The 15,669-nt window shown below is 47.4% G+C and overlaps 1 protein-coding gene across 1 annotated transcript in view; it reads right to left on the reverse strand.

The window, feature by feature from the left end:
* Positions 1–15,669, reverse strand: part of LOC126215067 (protein timeless homolog) — a 506,610-nt gene that overhangs the window by 183,164 nt on the left and 307,777 nt on the right. The gene's annotated exons all lie outside the window — the stretch shown is intronic.

Here is a 15,669-nt window from a genome sequence, read left to right on the forward strand (position 1 = left end):
GAGGCTATACCCCAGCAGCTGCACGACCACCTGATCCAGAGTGTGCCAACCCGCTGTGCGGCCTGTGTACGTGTGCATGGCGATCATATCCGATATTTATGTCGGGGTACATTTGCAGGAAACAGTGGCGTTTTGTAGCACATGTGTTTCGGGACGATTTTGTCAACATATCACCAATACCGTGGACTTACAGATCTGTGTCGTGTGTGTTCCATATGTGCTTATGCTATTAGCGTCAGTTTTGTGTAGTGCCACGTGCAACTATCCTTAATTTATGAGCATGAGAGTAGATAGACTGGCTGTGACTGATTGGCGTACGCTATCATCACGCCACACTGCCGCAAATTGCGTCCATGTCGACACCGGTGGTGCCAGCGTTCCGAAGAAAGGTAAGCATATCACCGCCTTTTTCTATGTCTTCTCAGTGAAGGGACACAGAGAAGGAAAGCTGCCTATTTCAGAGGTTTTGGCTGAATTAAATCGGACTGGCAGCTTTGCGACTCTGTACAGTAGGGCAAACCGATGCACATTGATTTATACACTCAAAAAGTCTTCGGTCTGTAACTTGATTGACGAGAGTAGAACTGTCTTCAGTGACGAGTTCCGCTTAGAACTGACCCACCTTGACCAGTGAAGAGCTGGACGTTGTGGCCGAGCGGTTCTAGGCGCTTCAATCTGGAACCGCGCGACCGCTACGGTCGCAGGTTCGAATCCTGCCTCGGGCATGGATGTGTGTGACGTCCTTAGGTTAGTTGGGTTTAAGTAGTTCTAAGTTCTAGGGGACTGATGACCTCAGATGTTAAGTCCCATAGTGCTCAGAGCCATTTGAACCATTTTTTGACCAGTGTAGACGTGTTTAGAGACGCACAGAAAAGCGATGGGATAAAAAACAGACAAAGCGTTGGTTGAAGCGGGCGCGGCAAGCGCGCAATGAAAACATTACCGTATGTGGTGCGGAGCGACCGTCAGTGACGTCACTAAAGACAGCGCGGCTATATAAGGACGGCAGAAGCAATCAGGCGACAGTCGCCGCTTGACAATGGGCCGATGAGCTAGTGGATATTAAACCACTGGACGCGGCTCCGAGCCCGAGTAAATTTTATCTGCTCTCTACGTCATCACACTAATCGGCCACTCTTCCTGTTCGTATTGCCGCAGAGCGTGTTTCGGCCAGCAAGGCGTATTTCCTACGTGGAGGGGTGTAGTGCACGCGGCGGCTCAGTGCGCTACACGCGGCGTGTGGGGAGCGCGTTAGCCGCACCCGGCGCCAGCGACATGGGCTTGCGGCGTCGTACGTCGCGGCGCGGCGCGCTGCGTGCACGCACACGCACGCACGGGCGCGGGCTCACGCACCGCCCCCAGGGCGCCATTGTCCGCCCCCGCGCTATCGCGCCGCTGCCGCCTCATTGTGCGTCGCATAACTCGCGAATATTAAATCGGCCGCCGCCCCCCGAGGGCGCTAGGTGGCGACAATGGGCCGGTAGAGGGAGTGCGGGGATAGGGGGAGGGGTGGCGCACCCCCGCACTGGATGCGCCGCCAAAGGGTGTCACCGCGGCGTTCCGCTCCACGGCGCAGTCACGCGCCCAAAGCGGTGTGCGACCCCCCCCCCCCCCCCCCCCCCTCACACCGAAACACGCGCACCGCTCTCTGCAAAGCGGCCACATCACGAACCGCCATGCTACGGCAGAGGTCACCAGCCAGCGCTGTGCAGCTTTACACGGAGCTGTGGGTTCCCACACCGGTGGCGGAAGAACGCGGGCCGCTATCTGTGACAGCACGCTCTGAGCGCACTGCAGGGACAAGCGCAGCCTCGCAGCCTAAATGATTGCTGAATCGTAGGCTGTCGTAAATGCTGACAGAAGCTCGGAAATTGGTGCGAACCTCAATGCAAGATTCTTTTCATCTACATGGATACTCTGCCTGGCAGGGGGTTCATTGAATCATTCTTCGCCGGCCGAATTCGCCGTGCGGTTCTAGGCGCTACAGTCTGAAACCGAGAGACCGCTACAGTCGCAGGTTCGAATCCAGCCTCGGGCATAGATGTGTGTGATGTCCTTAGGTTAGTTATGTTTAAGTAGTTCTAAGTTCTAGGCGACTGATGACCGCACTGATGACCGCACGACTGGAATCATCTTCATAATACACTACTGGCCATTAAAATTGCTACACCACGAAGATGACGTGCTACAGACGCGAAATTTAACCGACAGGAAGAAGATGCTGTGATATGCAAATGATTAGCTTTTCAGAGCATTTACACAAGGTTGGCGCCGGTGGCGACACCTACAACGTGCTGACATGAGGAAAGTTGCCAACCGATTTCTCATACAGAAACAACAGTTGACCCGCGTTGCCTCGTGTAAGGAGGAGAAATGCGTACCATCACGTTTCCGACTTTGGTAAAGGTCGGATTGTAGCCTATCGTGATTGCGGTTTATCGTATCGCGACATTGCTGCTCGCGTTGGTCGAGATCCAATGACTGTTAACAGAATATGGAATCGGTGGGTTCTGGAGGGAAATACGGAACGCCGTGCTGGATCCCAACGGCCTCGTATCACTAGCAGTCGAGATGACAGGCATCTTATCCGAATGCCTGCAGCGGATCGTGCAGCCACGTCTCGATCCCTGAGTGAACAGATGGGGACGTTTGCAAGACAACAACCATCTGCGCGAACAGTTCGACGAAATTTGCAGCAGCATGGACTATCAGCTCGGAGACCGTGGCTGCGGTTACCCTTGACGCTGCATCACAGAAAAGGAGCGCCTGCGATGGTGTACTCAACGACGAACCTGGGTGCACGAATGGCAAAACGTTATTTTTTCGGATGAAACCAAGTTCTGTTTACAGCGTCATGTTGGTCGCATCCGTGTTTGGCGACATCGCGGCGAACGCACATCGGAAGCGTGTATTCGTCATCGCCATACTGGCGTATCACCCGGCGTGATGGTAGGGGGTGCCATTGGTTACACGTCTCGGTCACCTGTTGTTCGCGTTGACTGCACTTTGAACAGTGCACGTTACATTTCAGATGTGTTACGACCCGTGGCTCTACCCTTCATTAGATCTCTGCGAAACCCTACATTTCAGCAGGATAATGCACGACCGCATGCTGCAGGTCCTGTACAGGCCTTTCTGGATACAGAAAATGTTCGACTGCTGCCCTGGCCAGCACAATCTCCAGATCTCTCACCAATTGAAAACGTCTTGTCAATGGTGGCCGAGCAGCTGGCTCGTCACAATACGCCAGTCACTACTCTTGATGAACTGTGGTATCGTGTTGAAGCTGCATGGACAGCTGTACCTGTACACGCCATGCAAGCTCTGTCTGACTCAATGCCCAGGCGTATCAAGACCGTTAGTACGTCCAGAGCTGGTTGTTCTGGGTACTGATTTCTCAGGATCTAAGCACACAAATTGCGTGAAAATGTATTCACATGTCAGTTCTAGTATATTATATTTATCCAATGAATACCTGTTTATCATCTGCCTTTCTTCTTGGTGTAACAATTTTAATGGCCAGTATTGTAATTCTCTATTATTCCGATCTCGTAAATAGCGCGGAAAAAAAACCAACACTTATATCATTCTGTGCTAGGTGTTTTATTAAGGTGATCGCTTCTCCCTATATAGGTGGCGTCAACAAAATATTTTCGCATACGTTTACATGGTTTTTCCTTCAGCTTCAGTTGTGGTGGCTTATCTGCTACGTTAAATAATGTACGTCCTGCATTCCACACACTTTTCTTATGTCCCACATTCATGGATTTGACTGGAAGCGTAGCGAAGAAAACTTCTCCTTTTTGAGCAGACATATGACCCTTTCTTAAAAAGGTCAGGATTTCTGCTGTTCACCAGCAACCCTTCTTCTTCTTAAGGATCATGTGTGCCTGATCCCGGCGGAGGTTCGAGTCCTCCTTCGGGCATGGGTGTGTGTGTGTTTGTCCTTAGGATAATTTAGGTTAACTAGTGTGTAAGCTTAGGGACTGGTGATCTTAGCAATTAAGTCCCATAAGATCTCACATTTTTTTCTTAAGGAGCACGACATTCTCCAGTAAGTACGAGGGCAGTTCAATAAGTAATGCAACACCTTTTTTTCTGAAACAGGGGTTGTTTTATTCAGCATTGAAATACACCAGGTTATTCCCCAATCTTTTAGCTACACAACACTATTTTTCAACGTAATCTCCATTCAATGCTACGGCCTTACGCCACCTTGAAATGAGGGCCTGTATGCCTGCACGGTACCATTCCACTCGTCGATGTCGAAGCCAACGTCGTACTGCATCAATAACTTCTTCATCATCCGCGTAGTGCGTCCCACGGATTGCGTCCTTCATTGGGCCAAACATATGGAAATCCGACGGTGCGAGATCGGGGCTGTAGGGTGCATGAGGAAGAAGACTTGTGTGAGGTCCTGCGTTGTCATGAAGAAGGAGAAGTTCGTTCAGATTTTTGTGCCTACGAACACGCTGAAGTCGTTTCTTCAATTTCTGAAGAGTAGCACAATACACTTCAGAGTTGATCGTTTGACCATGGGGAAGGACATCGAACAGAATAACCCCTTCAGCGTCCCAGAAGACTGTAACCATGACTTTACCGGCTGAGGGTATGGCTTTAAACTTTTTCTTGGTAGTGGAGTGGGTGTGGCGCCACTCCATTGATTGCCGTTTTGTTTCAGGTTCGAAGTGATGAACCCATGTTTCATCGCCTGTAACAATCTTTGACAAGAAATTGTCACCCTCAGCCACATGACGAGCAAGCAATTCCGCACAGATGGTTCTCCTTTGCTCTTTATGGTGTTCGGTTAGACAACGAGGGACCCAGCGGGAACAAACCTTTGAATATCCCAACTGGTGAACAATTGTGACAGCACTACCAACAGAGATGTCAAGTTGAGCACTGAGTTGTTTGATGGTGATCCGTCGATCATCTCGAACGAGTGTGTTCGCACGCTCCGCCATTGCAGGAGTCACAGCTGTGCACGGCCGGCCCGCACGCGGAGATCAGACACTCTTGCTTGACCTTGCGGCGATGATGACACACGCTTTGCCCAACGACTCACCGTGCTTTTGTCCACTGCCAGATCACCGTAGACATTCTGCAAGCGCCTATGAATATCTGAGATGCCCTGGTTTTCCGCCAAAAGAAACTCGATCACTGCCCGTTGTTTGCAACGCACATCCGTTACAGACGCCATTTTAACAGCTCCGTACAGTGCTGCCACCTGTCGGAAGTCAATGAAACTATACGAGACGAAGCGGGAATGTTTGAAAATATTCCACAAGAAATTTCCGGTTTTTTCAACCAAAATTGGCCGAGAAAAAAAAACTGTGTTGCATTAATTATTGAACTGCCCTCGTAACTCTAGGCTATACACTGAAGCGCCAAAGAAACAGGTATAGACATGCGTATTCAAATACAGAGATATGTAAACAGGCAGAATACGGCACTGCGGTCGGCAACGCCTACACAAGACAAGTGTCTGGCGCACTTGTTAGAGCGGTTACTGATATTACGATGACAGTTAATCAAGATTTAAGCGAGTTTGAGCATGGTGCTGTAATCGGCGCACGAGCGATGGGACACAGTATCTCGAAGAGAGCGATGGGAAGTGGGGATTTCGGAAGTACGTCCATTTCACGAGTGTACCGTCAATATTAGGAATCCGGTAAAACATCAAACCTCCGACATCGCTGCGCCCGGAAAAAGATCCTGCAAGAACGGGACCAACGGCGACTGAAGAGAATCGTTCAACGTGACAGAAGTGCAACCCTTCCGCAAATTGCTGCAGATTTCAGTGATAGGCCATCAACAAGTGTCAGCGTGCAAAGCATTCAACGTAACATCATTAATACGGACTTTCGGAGCCGAAGGCCCACTCGTGTACCCTCGATGACTGCACGACACAAGAGCTTACGCCTCGCCTGGGCCCGTCGATACCGACATTGGACTGTTGATGACTGCAAACATGTTGCCTGGTCGGACGAGTGACGTTTCAAACTGTATCAAGCGGATGGAGACAAACTCATGAATCCATGGACCCTGCGTGTCAGCAAGGGACTGTTGAAGCTGGTGGAGGCTCTGCTATATTGTGGGGCGTGTGCAGTCGGTGCGATTGGGACATCTGATACGTCTAGATACAACTCTGACAGTTAACACGTACATAAGCATCGTGTCTGGCCACCGGCATCCATTTACGAGGTGTGGCTAGAAAAAAACCGGACTAGTACTGGTGAAACAATGAAACGAATGCAATAAGGCTGAAAGTCGCGTGGCCTGTCACGTGACTCTCGCTCCGCCTACTGCTCGAGTTTCATCTGCCTCCTGCACTCAGTCTGCCCGTGGCGTCTGTTTTAAGTAGTTGACGTTTTGTCTGTGCGTCGGAAAATGTTGAGTGTACAGAAAGAACAGCGTGTTAACATCAAATTTTGTTTCAAACTAGGAAAATCTGCAAGTGAAACGTTTGTAATGTTACAACAAGTGTACGGCGATGATTGTTTATCGCCAACACAAGTGTTTGAGTGGTTTAAACGATTTAAAGATGGCCGCGAAGACACCAGTGATGACACTCGCACTGGCAGACCATTGTCAGCAAAAACTGATGCAAACATTGAAAAAATCGGTAAACTTGTTCGAGACTTTCCTTTTCAACTCCTGTTAACTCAGACACTGCTCTGATTGTTAAACGGCGATCTTGTCGAACAAGTTTACCGATTTTTTCAATGTTTGCATCAGTTTTTGCTGACAATGGTCTGCCAGTGCGAGTGTCATCACTGGTGTCTTCGCGGCCATCTTTAAATCGTTTAAACCACTCAGACACTTGTGTTCGCGATAAACAATCATCGCCGTACACTTGTTGTAACATTACAAACGTTTCACTTGCAGATTTTCCTAGTTTGAAACAAAATTTGATGTTAACACGCTGTTCTTTCTGTACACTCAACATTTTCCGACGCACAGACAAAACGTCAACTACTTAAAACAGACGCCACGGGCAGACTGAGTGCAGGAGGCAGATGAAACTCGAGCAGTAGGCGGAGCGAGAGTCACGTGACAGGCCACGCGACTTTCAGCCTTATTGCATTCGTTTTATTGTTTCACCAGTACTAGTCCGGTTTTTTTTCTAGCCACACCTCGTATGTCTTTTGTGCATTCCAACGGACTTGGAAAATTCCAGCAGGACAATGCGACACTCCACACGTCCAGAATTGCTACATAGAGGCAGCAGGAACTCTCTTCTGAGTTTAAACACTTCCGCTGAGCACCAATCTCCCCAGATACGAATATTATTGACCAAATTTGGGGTGTCTTGCAACGTGCTGTTCAGAAAAGATCTCCACCCTCTCGTACTGTTACGGATTTATGGACAGCCGTACAGGATTCGTGGTGTCAATTCCCTCCAGCACTACTTCAGACATTAGTCGAGTCCATGCCACGTCGAATTGGGGCACTTCTGCGTGCTCGCGGGGCCCCTTCAAGATATTAGGCAGGTGTATCAGTTTCTTTGGTTCTTTAGTGTAAGAAAATTGTAAATAGCTGTTCTGTAATGTAGCGGTTCACACCTTCTCAAGTCATTAGGAAACCTTAATTGATAAATACCGTGTCGTCTTCTTGTTGCTGCAGCTGATTGTGCAACATATGCTCCGCTTCGTAAAAACCAGTGTACAGATGATCACAAACAATTACATTTCGCTTTCGCCTTTCACAAGATCTCGCCTAACTCAACAGTATAACTTCCTGGCCGCTTGGCGCGCTGCAGTTGCAGCGTGTAACAAGAATGAGACGAAGTGCCGCGAAGGTTGTGTTAAGACTGTGCTCATATCGTAGCCACGAGTTCTTCGACGTCTGGCGAGAGGCAGCATAGCTCACCGAACTCACTCAACCGCATGTGCTCCCTCCCCCTCTCAGTCTTTGCTGTTCGTTATAGTAACTGCGGTCGGCCACCAGTGACAGATGCCCGATTTATTATGTTATAGGTTGCTGTGGAAATGCTGTGCAAACGACAGTTGAAGAATTATTGCTTCCCTCTGCCTTCACGGTCGCAAGATTGCGTCTGTGAAGTCGGCACGTTTCTCATTTCTGGTGCCTTGTTCGTGAATTCTGTGCCGCTGGCTTCCATCCAAACAGTGTAACGAGAAAACGGTGAGCACCTTTTGTTTCGTTACATGCAACTAAAAAGAGCCCCAGTGCTGTTGTCACAGAGGTAATCTACCGTTCACTGAGCGAAATTCAGTTAGGGTTCTCACGTATAATGCTGCTCAGCTTTCATCAGTGGCATTTACATTCGCCTTAGACCTGTACGTCGATCAGCATCCGTGTTAATAGTTGAAGCCCGAGTTATTTTACGCCTATTTGTTGGAGGCAAACAGAATTTTATATATTAACGTTGTTCGTTGGTGGAAGTCTCACTTCTGTATTTATTCACTCACGAGAAATTAATTTTTTAAATTATGTACATTCGGTTAACAGCTCATGTGTTAAAACCCGCAATCGTTTTGCATTGTTTGTTTTCCTTTAAACTAATTAATTTTTTAAAAAAATTCAAAATTACTGTGCCGAGGTATTAAAAATTGTGTTATTTAACTTTTAAAGAACGTGTACGGCGTTGTGACGTTCGAGCTGTGGTTATGTGGCTGTAATGTCTATTCTGCGTGTGTCGCAGTCCCTCATGTTATCAAATTCGCTCTTCTGTGATTTATTGTTTTGAAACTTATGAAACTGTTAACAATGACTACCTTACTGTTTATCGTATCCGAATGACACGTCTACAAACTTTTAAGTTGTTTGTAAATGTTATCATTTTCATTGTTGGAGTAATTAATGATCTTAAAGTGGCTGTTAAGACGTTTCTGTTAACTTGTTTATTGTGTCAATGATAATATACCATTGAGACAAATAGAAATTATTAAATTTATTTTTGTTCAGCACCTGAAAGCTCTCACGTCCACGCTCTCTATCACTTTCCGTTTAGTTTCGCTGCAGATCTGGCTTTCGTAAAAATGAAACCATAAATACAGTATAAATTAAGGTACCCGATATCATGAAATTTGCTAACGACAACACACTGGACATTACTAGACTATAGCCAAAGTTCGGATACTGCCAATTTTGACATACTATTCGGGAAACTTCAACAGCTAAAATTTCAAGGCCGGCCGGAGTGGCCGAGCGGTTCTAGGCGCTACAGTCTGGAACCGCGCGACCGCTACGGTCGCAGGTTCGAATCCTGCCTCGGGCATGCATGTGTGTGATGTCCTTAGGTTTAAGTAGTTCTAAGTTCTAGGGGACTGATGACCACAGCAGATAAGTCCCATAGTGCTCAGAGCCATTTTAATTTTTCAGGTAGTATGCTGAAGTGGTTTGAAAGTTACTTAAAAAGTAAACAGTAATGTAAATGATAATTAATTGAAACACTCAGCTGCCGACAGGTGTTGTTGATACACCTCGATGTGGACAGCTGAAAATGTGTGCCCCGAGCGGGACTTGAACCCGGGATCTCCTGCTTACGTGGCAGACGCTCTATCCATCTGAGACACCGAGGAAAAAGATGAATAGCGCGAGTGCAGGGACTTGTCCGTTGCACGCTTCCCGTGAGACCCACATTCCCAGCTGTCCACAGTTCTACATACGTACTGTATCTAATAGATATGTGTCCATCCACTCATTACTCGCACACACTTTGGCGATTGCCGTAAGAGTTCGGGCAACCTGTGCGCATTCGCACAGACGAAGGTCAATGGCTGGGTAGCCTTTAACTATATATATGAAGATAGTAACTGCTCTCGAAAGAACAGAACCACTGATGACCGAAATTATCATTTCATTCTATAGAAGCTACACGGTCATCAGTGGTACGTGTTCTTTCGAGAACAGTTACTGTCTTCGTATAAACAGTAATGTGTTGTCTTTGGGAATAAATAGTGGCTCTGGATGCATGTTCTATACGCAGTGCCACGGGGGCTCACTCTTAGGTCCAATTTTGTTTTCCTCGCGTGTCAATCACATTTCGCCGGTTCTGCCCTTTTCTACATATCATTTCTATGCCTATGACCTCCAGCTTCAATGAAGTGCCAGACCTGAACATATCAATACTGCGACAGTGCAAAAGAATGAAGATCTATCTGTAGGGCTAAAATAGGCCAAACGCAAAAAGTCAGAAGTACTCTTAGTATTCCAGCAGAAATCAGTTAAGTTCAGAATTCCGCGAACAGTTGCGTCTTATTCCGACCGACAGTATTCCCATACAACTTCAGATAAAAAGCGAAGAACTTGGGTGTAACTTTGGCTGAGCACCTCACCTGGACAGGGTGCAATGTACCCGAAGATTTGCGCTTGCCTCTATGCCCGAATATGTTTCCGCAGAATGTGAAAGGCACATTAGTGCAATCATTCGTTCTACCGAACTCCAATGTTTCGAAGTAATTCAAACGACACGGACAGTGAAAACCCTACAGGGTGGCGGGGAAAGTTAACCGATGATTTTTTATCGAAATTTTGTGTTAATGTAATATCGGTAAACGTCCCATGCCTTTAAAAGAACCCCATCTAATGCTTAAATATTTGGTGTCGAGAGTGATAGACAGTTCGAGCAAAGTTTCAAATTACGCTTAGTTTGTTGGAAGTTGCTAAGCGTTCTCATTATGAAACACTGGATGAATGTACTCCGGGTAATTTGCCCTCCATTTTAAACAAAAGCTATTTTTTTTGCGCATCCCATTGTTTATGACGTCATATCTCCTGAACTGTGTGTCGTAAAATGATCTGATTTCGCAACTATATGCATTCAGCAATATACGAAGGTATTGTGTGCCAAATGTGTTGCAGTAGAAGTAATAAACTAAAACGTCACCATTGATACTGAGGTTTCACTACACGAACAGCGAAAATGTAGTCGGCCATAAACTACAACTATTTTTTTGGGGGTATCAGCGACATTACATTTCGATAAGGTTTGAAATTATGTGTAGAGCTTGTGGCAAGTCGCAAAGTGCTCTCATTCCCAAATACTGGATAAATGTAGTTTGGATATTTGCGCCCGCAGCTCGTGGTCGTGCGGTAGCGTTCTCGCTTCCCACGCCCGGGTTCCCGGGTTCGATTCCCGGCGGGGTCAGGGATTTTCTCTGCCTCGTGATGGCTGGGTGTTGTGTGATGTCCTTAGGTTAGTTAGGTTTAAGTAGTTCTAAGTTCTAGGGGACTGATGACCTCAGATGTTAAGTCCCATAGTGCTCAGAGCCATTTGAACCATTTGAGCCATATTTGCGGGCGATTAGTTAACCCTGACTAAGACATATAGGGCCTACATATTTGTGGACTTACATAAAACTTTTGACAATGTTGACTGCAATACTTTCAGATTCAGAAGGTGGCAGGGAGCTAAAAGCTATTTACAATTTGTACAGATAACAGACGGCAGTAATAAGAGTCGAGGGGCATGAAAGAAAAGCAGTGGTTGGGAAGGGAGTGAGACAGGGTTGTATCCCACCCCCCATGTTATTCAATCTGTATATTGAAAGAGCAGTAAAGGAAAAAAAGAAAAATTTGGAGTAGGTATTAAAACTCGTGGAGAAGAAATAAAAACTTTGAGGTTTGCCGATGACACTGTAATTCTGGCAGACAGCAAAGGACCTGGAAGAGCAGTTGAACGGAATGGACAGTGTCTTGAAAGGAGGATATAAGAGGAATATCAGCAAAAGCAAAACGAGGATAATGGATGTAGTCGAATTAAGTCGGGTGATGCTCAGGAAATTAGATTAGGAAATGTGACGCTTAAAGTAGTAAAGGAGTTTTGCTATTTGGGGAGCAAAATAACTGATGATCGTCGAAGTAGAGAGGATATAAAATGTAGACTGGCAACGGCAAGGAAAGCGTTTCTGAAGAAGAGAAATTTGTTAACATCGAGTATAGATTTAAGTGTCAGGAAGTCGTTTCTGAAAGTATTTGTATGGAGTGTAGCCATGTATGGAAGTGAAACATGGACGATAACCAGTTTGGACAAGAAGAGAATAGAAGCTTTCGAAATGTGGTGCTACAGAAGAATGCTGAAGATAAGGTGTGTAGATCACGTAACTAATGAGGAGGTATTGAATAGGATTGGGGAGAAGAGAAGTTTGTGGCACAACTTGACTAGAAGAAGGGATCGGTTGGTAGGACATGTTTTGAGGCATCAAGGGATCACAAATTTAGCATTGGAGGGCAGCGTGGAGGGTAAAAATCGTAGAGGGAGACCAAGAGATGAATACACTAAGCAGATTCAGAAGGATGTAGGTTGCAGTAGGTACTGGGAGATGAAGAAGCTTGCACAGGATAGAGTAGCATGGAGAGCTGCATCAAACCAGTCTCAGGACTGAAGACCACAACAACAACATACTATAATATTTGGTGTTATGTAATTATAAGTTCAGCCTTTTTTGAGGAGTGAGTTTGTTCGATTGGCTTAATCTACAGGACAGCTTGCGCTACTTGTATAACGATATTTTGCTCCTTCTTTCTTTTACGTTTCCTAATTCACATGTTGCAAAGTTTCTGTTACTGGGTAGGAATAGTGATAAAGTAAGGCTGACCTTGGTGTTCTACTAAAATGTGGGAATGATGAAATAATATTTATCTTATGTGGAGAAGTATTGCAAATTTGCATAGCACTGTTTGTAATGGAACTTTTATAAGCCTGTGTCCTTACTGATTGGATGTAGGTTGCAGTTATTACTCAGAGATGAAGGAGCTTGCACAGGATAGAGTAGTGTGGAGAGCTGCATCAAACCTGTCTCTGGACTGAAGACCACAACGCAACAAGACATACACACAGTTTCTAAGTGTAATACTTGTCATGTTGTGTTAAACTTTTAACGTAAGAGGATACCTCTTAATCACCAGATTATGACAACATTTTGAACCTTAAATTCGGTCAATAATCTTTAAATTCGACCAATGATTAACATGTCAGCCCCCGGTAGGTGAGTGGTCAGCGCGACAGAATGTCATTCCTAAGGGCCCGGGTTCGATTCCCGGCCTGGTCGGAGATGATCTCCGTTGGGTGTTGTGTAGACCTAATCATCATCACTTCATCCCCGCCAACGCGCAAGTCGCCGAAGTGGCGTCAAATCGAAAGATTTGCACCCGGCGAACGGTCTACCCGACGGGAGGCCCTAGTCACACGACATTGAAAATCAATTTTTTGTTGTCCACGGATGCCATTATATAGGCAATCATGCAACTGATACTGGTTTCCGGGATAGTTGCTTTGTAACATACAGGATGATCCGAAAATCTGTTAACATTTGGAAATCCAATACTTCACGGAAAATCCAGGTAGAGAGTTAAAAAATTGACGAACACTTTTGAAATTACACTCCTGGAAATTGAAATAAGAACACCGTGAATTCATTGTCCCAGGAAGGGGAAACTTTATTGACACATTCCTGGGGTCAGATACATCACATGATCACACTGACAGAACCACAGGCACATAGACACAGGCAACAGAGCATGCACAATGTCGGCACTAGTACAGTGTATATCCACCTTTCGCAGCAATGCAGGCTGCTATTCTCCCATGGAGACGATCGTAGAGATGCTGGATGTAGTCCTGTGGAACGGCTTGCCATGCCATTTCCACCTGGCGCCTCAGTTGGACCAGCGTTCGTTGCTGGCCAGGGTAGTTGACTTACACCTTCTAGAGCACGTTGGGTGGCACGGGATACATGCGGACGTGCATTGTCCTGTTGGAACAGCAAGTTCCCTTGCCGGTCTAGGAATGGTAGAACGATTGGTTCGATGACGGTTTGGATGTACCGTGCACTATTCAGTGTCCCCTCGACGATCACCAGTGGTGTACGGCCAGTGTAGGAGATCGCTCCCCACACCATGATGCCGGGTGTTGGCCCTGTGTGCCTCGGTCGTATGCAGTCCTGATTGTGGCGCTCACCTGCACGGCGCCAAACACGCATACGACCATCATTGGCACCAAGGCAGAAGCGACTCTCATCGCTGAAGACGACACGTCTCCATTCGTCCCTCCATTCACGCCTGTCACGACACCACTGGAGGCGGGCTGCACGATGTTGGGGCGTGAGCGGAAGACGGCCTAACGGTGTGCGGGACCGTAGCCCAGCTTCATGGAGACGGTTGCGAATGGTCCTCGCCGATACCCCAGGAGCAACAGTGTCCCTAATTTGCTGGGAAGTGGCGGTGCGGTCCCCTACGGCACTGCGTAGGATCCTACGGTCTTGGCGTGCATCCGTGCGTCGCTGCGGTCCGGTCCCAGGTCGACGGGCACGTGCACCTTCCGCCGACCACTGGCGACAACATCGATGTACTGTGGAGACCTCACGCCCCACGTGTTGAGCAATTCCACCCGGCCTCCCGCATGCCCACTATACGCCCTCGCTCAAAGTCCGTCAACTGCACATACGGTTCACGTCCACGCTGTCGCGGCATGCTACCAGTGTTAAAGACTGCGATGGAGCTCCGTATGCCACGGCAAACTGGCTGACACTGACGGCGGCGGTGCACAAATGCTGCGCAGCTAGCGCCATTCGACGGCCAACACCGCGGTTCCTGGTGTGTCCGCTGTGCCGTGCGTGTGATCATTGCTTGTACAGCCCTCTCGCTGTGTCCGGAGCAAGTATGGTGGGTCTGACACACCGGTGTCAATGTGTTCTTTTTTCCATTTCCAGGAGTGTACATGGAGTTTTGTTGAAACAAAAAAAGTGCACAAAATGACCAACAGATGGCGCTTCACATGATATAAAAGGAGTAATTAGCATAACAACTGATTTTCGGCACAGACGATGTTTTTTTATAACAACGGCGTATGTCAGCTGTCATTCATCAACAATACCTGCAATCGACGGACAATGTTGTGAGTTGTGAACAGGACAGTACAGCATATCTGAAGGTGTGACGAGAAACCTCCGTCGGATGTTGCCTTTTAGCATTCCTAATGAGGTCGGACGATTGCGGTAGACTTGCGACTTCACGTAACCCCACAACCAGTTATCAACCGGATTGAGGTCTGGGGACCTGGGAGGCAGGCATGACGTGTCAGCTCTTCACGCGATCCTCTCCAAAGAGATCTTCCACACATATAGCAGTATGGGGTGCAGCTCCATCCTGCATAAAAGTCTTATCTTCTATCAGGTTTTTATCAGACTAGGGATGACCCGACTTCCTCTCTCACTACAGCTCATTTTATACACGATTCTCATGCAGCGTCACTGACGTGATCCTTTTTTGGGGCTATCTGTTAGCCAGTTTTTGGCTTCAATAAAAACCCCTGTCATTTCAGGAGTTTCGGTCACCTTTGGCCTCTGCACTCCGTCTTCGGGCCACGAGTGGCCTACCGGGACCATCCGACCGCCGTGTCATCCACAGTGGAGGATGCGGATAGGAGGGGCGTGGGGTCAGCACACCGCTCTCCCGGTCGTTATGATGGTATTCTTGACCGAAGCCGTTACTATTCGGTCGAGTATGGCTCTGAGCACTATGCGACTTAACTTCTGAGGTCATCAGTGGCCTAGAACTTAGAACTAATTAAATCTAACTAACCTAAGGACATCACACACATCCATGCCCGAGGCAGGATTTGAACCTGCGACCGTAGCGGTCGCTCGGTTCCAGACTGCAGCGCCTAGAACCGCACGGCCACTCCGGCCGGCTCGGTCGAGTAGC

This window comes from Schistocerca nitens, chromosome 12, assembly GCF_023898315.1.
Source record: "Schistocerca nitens isolate TAMUIC-IGC-003100 chromosome 12, iqSchNite1.1, whole genome shotgun sequence".
NCBI classification, from domain to species: domain Eukaryota; kingdom Metazoa; phylum Arthropoda; class Insecta; order Orthoptera; family Acrididae; genus Schistocerca; species Schistocerca nitens.